The sequence below is a fragment of the Scatophagus argus genome, chromosome 24, assembly GCF_020382885.2.
Source record: "Scatophagus argus isolate fScaArg1 chromosome 24, fScaArg1.pri, whole genome shotgun sequence".
In the NCBI taxonomy this organism is placed as follows: domain Eukaryota; kingdom Metazoa; phylum Chordata; class Actinopteri; family Scatophagidae; genus Scatophagus; species Scatophagus argus.
In genome coordinates this window covers 4,558,870-4,565,863 of record NC_058516.1, presented here as the reverse complement: position 1 = coordinate 4,565,863, position 6,994 = coordinate 4,558,870, and the positions used below count along the sequence as shown (strand labels likewise).

The 6,994-nt window shown below is 37.7% G+C and overlaps 3 non-coding genes across 3 annotated transcripts; all 3 read left to right on the top strand.

The window, feature by feature from the left end:
* Window positions 1-613: 613 nt before the first annotated feature.
* On the top strand, window positions 614-686 carry trnam-cau. The gene has a single exon. It is a non-coding gene; the product is annotated as a tRNA-Met (tRNA).
* Window positions 687-1,506: 820 nt separating this feature from the next.
* On the top strand, window positions 1,507-1,579 carry trnak-cuu. The gene has a single exon. It is a non-coding gene; the product is annotated as a tRNA-Lys (tRNA).
* A 4,423-nt stretch (window positions 1,580-6,002) lies between these two features.
* trnam-cau lies at window positions 6,003-6,075 on the top strand. The gene has a single exon. It is a non-coding gene; the product is annotated as a tRNA-Met (tRNA).
* The last annotated feature ends 919 nt before the right edge of the window (window positions 6,076-6,994 follow it).

Genomic DNA, 6,994 nt, shown 5'->3' with positions numbered 1-6,994 from the left:
GTGTTGTTTTTTTTACGCCTTAAACGAAGGGGTGTGTGCTTGTCTTCTGTCACCGAGCCAATATGGAGGGCGAAACAGTAACAATGTACATTTACTCGCGTTCAGCCACAAAGTCGCGTTAAATATGCTTGCTGTTTTTGTCACAGGGTTGTTGGAAAATTCTTTTTAAATTGGTTTTGTAGCGCTATTCATCCCATAATTTCCAAATTTAGAAATCCAATGTAAAAAAAAAAACGCAGTCACGTTTTTTTAGAGTACCTTTTGCTGACTTTGCTTTTCTTTCAACGTGTGAAGCAGATATTTTTACACGAGTAAAAATTTTTTGACAGTACTTCTACTTGAATGTAAGGTTTGTTGTTGTCAGTACGCAATACAGCGGGAGTGAGACGCACTCTGCTTCTCTCTCATGGCCGCCTTTAGCCACTGTTGTAGTGCTGCAGAAAACATGATACGAGTTGTGCGGTATTTTTAATGTGACGGCTTTCAAGTATATTCGTTGATTTTACCTTGAAGTGTCTTTTGTTGACGTTCTCAATTGATGCGATTGGATATAATGTATCAATATACTGTTTTGTAGTTGTTTTTAAGGACTTCCTGTTCAAGTGTTGTCGAAGCCTCGTTGGCGCAGTAGGCAGCGCGTCAGTCTCATAATCTGAAGGTCGTGAGTTCGAGCCTCACACGGGGCATATGTTTTGCTGTTGAGCTATTCACTTTTCACTTGAGAAGAATGCCATCACCAAAAGCCTTATTTACAGTGGTATGGGACTCCTGAACTGGAAAATTATATTTAAAATGTGATGTGGTATAAGTGGTAGGCTGATCTCACACAGTTGCACTAACATGTGTAGTAATAATTGTGCAATGATCCTTACTCATGTAACACTACTGCAAGGATCAGTACCTACATATTTAGTCCCTTAAACAAATCTGTGCAATAATTAATCCATCCAATAATCGTAACTTGAGGGACTCTAGTGTAGATAGTCTTTTTTCTTTTCTGTACTGTGCACATCTGCAGGTATTTGTTTCCTGTGTATTTATTCTTTCTGAAAGCACACTTATTCTTTTTGAATGCGATTACTTGTTTCCTGTGTATTTATTCTTTTTGAATGCACATCCTTCTCTTATCCTTGCATGCTTTGCACCCTCTATATCCTGTTTGCTGCTGTAATATTGTAATTTCCCAGTTATTGACTAATAAAGGATTGCCTTATCTTATCTTACATGAACATAGTTTTGCTGGTAGTTGACAAGTTAAAGTTGTAAACTCTTGCATAAAACAAGGTAAATCTGAAATGAATGAATGTTGTGGCTTAGCACACGGTATTCTCTTTTACTGCATCACTGCAGCTCATGTATAGTCAACAAGTTAGCATTCTTGTCTGATCTTATGACAGTGACTAATACCAATAATAATAGCATACAATCTAAAACTAATGTTTTATGTTAAACACCCAGATAATGAGATGTTTCAAAAATACCTTTTTTTTGTTTGTAGCTCTTAAGGCCCGGCTAGCTCAGTCGGTAGAGCATGAGACTCTTAATCTCAGGGTCGTGGGTTCGAGCCCCACGTTGGGCGCATGTATCTCTTTTTTGTGATTAATATTGAAATTGTTCATCAGTCTGATACATTGAGTAATTTAAAAGGTTTCAGTTTCTAACCATATACAGCAGAGATGTCAGTGCATTGATTATTGTACAGTGATCAATGCTTTAGCATTTGGCTATGTAAAATCCCAGTGGACTTGGATGTTTGAGAAATAACACAATTCTGACTGTCCATTTGTCACTTACTGGTAAAAATGTATATTTTTAAAGAATATATATTTAAATGCTCTTCCTCTGACAAGATATGGTACAATGCTGTCAAAGGTGTTGTGGGTATATTAAGATTTATACTTAGAGTTTTGATCCAAACATCAAAAATGTCATATGGTGTGACTGTCCGGCATATGAGTGCCCTCACAAATAAGAGCATATTTCCAAATAAATTGTAAATATTTGAAAGTTCTACAGTGCATATAAAGTACTAATGTGTTATCAGTAGTCACATTAAGTGTTGATGTCTGTGTATAATGTAAAAATAAATTCTGCCCAAATACATTTTGTCCGCAAAATTGTTGTCATATGGTGTGACACTATAATCTCTATTTTGAGTGGGAAATAATTTGGACATCTTAATGATGAAGAGGACCACACCCAACCAGGAAGTTAAAATAACATCTCTGGAGTGGAGTTGCGAAGTAATGAGGTGAGTTGTGGTTTTTTTGATATGAGACTGACATCACCAGTAGTGGTCAGTGTTTTGTGTCTTATGGTGTGACATTATTTGCAAAAAAATGAATATTTCTCACAGATTTTACTTTTTAATTCTTAAACAGCATTGCTGTCATGTGACTAATTACATGGTAACTATTGGCTAGCTGTTTATAGTTTGCTAATAAATTAGCTTAATTAACTGATCAGAATGTCATATTATGATGTGACTGTTTTTCCAAGTCACACCATGTGACACATCTGTTACACCATGTGACATTCACTTTATTTTACATGAATATTTATGCATTTAAAAAGTTTGATTAAAAAATATCTATGTGATAAATAATACACTTTACAATTTTATATTTCATTCACCCTTATTTTACAGTTTTCCATAATATTAAAAGATCTGCACATTAAAAGAACTGCACATTTTCACTATTCACTTTTTAATTTAAATTTTATTATTTTTTTATAAGTGTTCTCTTTTTGCAATATTTAAATTTTTTATTTACCTATTATTTGGTAGCAGGGACATAAAGAATTTCACTGCACATTGTATGATTGTGTGTGTGACAAATAAACCTATCTTGTATCTTGTAAGATCTTTTTCCTGCATTTGTTGTCAGAGTGAGGCAGATCTGTTCATCAAGGAAGGGATACACAAGTACAGGGAAAGACTGAATGCAGACCCTGTAAGGAGAGAGGAGTCCTCAGGGAAAGGAAGGAAAAATAAATAGATCATGCCAGTTCACGTAGGACAGACAGCTATAGGAGGTTTAAAGTCTAGGCAACAACCTGTATAGTAATTTTGAAAACTATTACTACTGCTTACTGTGACTATGATAGCGAATGTTAAATTAAATGTTTAAAAGTCATAATAGTCATTTTATATTTTCCTTTAACTGGTATGAAGAGAAGAAGCAAAAAGGAAAAATTAAACCCTTCAGTGACATGGATGCCTTAAAAATGATATGCCTTAATATCTATTACTCAATACACAATGTAAAGAAGAGTATATATTGAATCATTAAGGTTATGTGAATGCTGCTGTTATACTATATTTGAAATTCATGTGTAACCTGTTTCCTCAACTGTTTCGTTTGTGTGTTAAATACATATAAGACACTTTTTGGATTGACATTGTGGTGTGGTGCAGTTTATCATATGGTGTGACACTCGTCATTTGGTGCGACGTTCACAATTGTGACAAAAAAATGTCTTTGTTAGTGGTAATTCATGAAGATATCAATAGAACATAAGGAAATTAATATCAGCAAGAGTCTCAAGCAATTTCTTACTGTTGTTATAAGGTTTAAGAGAATTGATCTAAAATAGCTTAAAAAGACTGAGGAGCAATGTCCTCCGTTGCATGATGATTTTGAAAAATAAAACGAAATATATGAAATTTTCACAAGGAAATGTTAAATATCAAAGCAGTCATGATTAAAATGTTGAAGTGCGTTAGAAAAAAAAAAATCTAATTTTCCCTTTATATGAAATAGCTTTCATGTCACACCATATGACAATTTAAAGCACAGATAGAGCAAATTGATGAAAAACATAACATATATATTTAGAAAGTTAAGAGTCATAACAACAAAAAAATAATTTTCTGGGGTAATATTTGAATTTTTTTTAAAAAAAAACAAAAAAACCTTTTTTCTGGCTTAAATGTCAACCACCCATTTATGTCCACTGTGAGTGCACATAGGACTCAGCTGTTGTGTGTGCAAGATATTTGCTTATACCAGATTAGCAAAATTTTCTGTGATGTTTGTGGGAGACAAAAAGGGAGAAAGAACAGGAAAAAAAGCACATACACTCTCGGTTGGGGACGTCACAGCCATGTTTAGCCAGTTTAGTTGCTAGCTTAATAGCGAAGCTGTGCGACGTAAATGTGAAGAACTTGATCAAAATGTATTCAAGAAAATAAAAATGTAATTTTAAATTGTATTCGTTGACCTTTAAGGTATTAAAGGCAGTATTGTTGTAGCATTCTATTTGTAGCATCATTTAAATAGGTTTTGTTACGCCATTTATCGTGAGAAACATCCCATAATTTCCAAATTCAAAAATTCAATTTTCAAAAAATGTACAGTAACGTATCTTTTAACTGACTCTCCTTTTTGAAGCAGTTTTTGAAGCAAATACTACTTTTATATGAGTGAAATTTCTTTGGCAGTACTTTTACTTGAATGTAATGTTAGATAAGTTGTTAGTATGTAATCCAGTGGGAGTGAGAAGCACTCTGCTTCTCTCTCGTGTCCGTCTTTAGCCACTGTTGTAGTGCAGAAAACATGATACGAGCTGTGTAGTATTTTTAATGTGAAGGGTTTGAGTCTGTTGGACGCATGTAGCTACTTTTTATATTATTGTAATTCTTAAATATATTCATGAGCCTGATTTATCTGGTGGAGTCATTTTCAAGGTTTCAATTTCTAAGCATGGTGGAAATGTTAGTGGACTGATTATTGGACAGTGATGAATGCTTTAGAATTTGACTATGTAAGATGTCAATGAATTTATGTCCACTGTGAGTGCACATAGGACTTAGCTGTTGTGTGTGCAAGATATTTGCTTATATCAGCTTATATTAGCAAGCAACAAAATTGTGGGTGATGTTTGTGGGAGACCAGGGGGGATTAGCCCCTGGGAGATGAACAGGATGTGAGTGAACGTAGCACGCAAAATGTTGTGTTTTTCTGAAAATGAAATGAATGGCTGCTAATCTTCCTCTGCTTATTGCTATTTATCCTTAAGATGTCATTGATATGTTAGGCACAGGAAAAGCTCCTCACCTGTTACTTGCTCATATGATGACAAATACTAGGCCTACTCTTTACAAAGAAAGTTAATAAAACTATTGATGACTATTGACTATTATACTGATGGTGATAATAAATACTGTAGTTCAGTAGCAATATATGAAACTATATTCCATCTACTGTAATTAAGCCGTAAGAAGTTATCTGTAAGACCATGCCATTTACCCAAGCAATAATGTCTGAACACTTCTTGTTTTAAAGTCTTTCAAAACCTTCTTATATCCATTCTTCATCAGTCAGTCTACCTTTTCCTCTTAATGATGTTCTATTGGGCTCTGAGTACTTCAAATGTACACACCATAGATTGTGTATTACGCGCACACTGCAGGTACCGACTATAAGTGAGGTTGCAGGGAAAACGTAGACTTTATTTTCAGTGATGTTCGTTCTGTATGTGATCGAGTGGATTGTGTAATGACATGCTGAAGGGGCTCTCTACCTTACAAGATGAAGTGAAGGGAAATTGACAGGTTTATGATTCATATGTAAGTGAAAAATTAAATTCAAATTCTGGCCTTTATATTGAATTTGTCAGAATGTTTTGTAAAACAAAAAAATAACAACAATACAAGATTATGTAGGTGGGCTTAAGAATATTTGTGGGGGCTGAGACCCCCCAAAACTAGGCCTAACAATTCCACACACACAAGTCAGGGAATTGAACCCCAGTCTCCTACATGACAGGCAGGGATATTCACCACTATACTAACAAGAAGATGTGTGAGGCTATGTAGATGATCTATATTCTGTGTTTATGTTTGGCTGTGTGTTTTGTTTTTCTATTACTTTGGACTGAAAGTAGACTGGAGCACAGGAAAAAATTGTGGAACTGAAATTAGTTTGTGTGGTGATCATTCTCCCGACACATACACACAGCCTCAGGTAATTTCTTCATCTGAGCTAACAGCCTCATGTGCCTCGTTGGCGCAGTAGGCAGCGCGTCAGTCTCATAATCTGAAGGTCGTGAGTTCGAGCCTCACACGGGGCATATGTTTTGCTCTTTAACCGCACATAAAGATTTACAACATGAGAGCTCGTCAAAGATGATCGACGTTTGTTTTACAGGGAGACAACTGAGGCCGTGATGGGACACAGCAGCCCCAGAGAGGTGTGGAAGCGGATGACTGGCGTGACAGGCAGCAGGGTGACTGGTGTTGGAGACTCTCCATACGCTGCACAGGGAGGACTTCATTTTGCAGCTGAGCTCAGCCTTTTCTTCAGCAGCTTTCACGCCACCCGGTCTGCGCCTCTGCTCCGTGTCTCTTCAGGACTCTGCTCTCTTCCCCATCAGGCTTGAACAACTGCAGGTGGACACAGAGGCCACCATGGGACACAGAAGACCCAGAGAGGTGTGGAAGCGGATGACTGGCAGCAGGGTGACTGGTGTTGGAGACTCTCCATCCGCTGCACAGGGAGGACTTCATTTTGCAGCTGAGCTCAGCCTTTTCTTCAGCAGCTTTCACGCCACCGGGTCTGCGCCTCTGCTCCGTGTCTCTTCAGGACTCTGCTCTCTTCCCCATCAGGCTTGAACAACTGCAGGTGGACACAGAGGCCACCATGGGACACAGAAGACCCAGAGAGGTGTGGAAGCGGATGACTGGCGTGACAGGCAGCAGGGTGACTGGTGTTGGAGACTCTCCATCCGCTGCACAGGGAGGACTTCATTTTGCAGCTGAGCTCAGCCTTTTCTTCAGCAGCTTTCACGCCACCCGGTCTGCGCCTCTGCTCCGTGTCTCTTCAGGACTCTGCTCTCTTCCCCATCAGGCTTGAACAACTGCAGATGGACACAGAGGCCACCATGGGACACAGAAGACCCAGAGAGGTGTGGAAGCGGATGACAGGCAGCAGGGTGACTGGTGTTGGAGACTCTCCATCCGCTGCACAGGGAGGACTTCATTTTGCAGCTG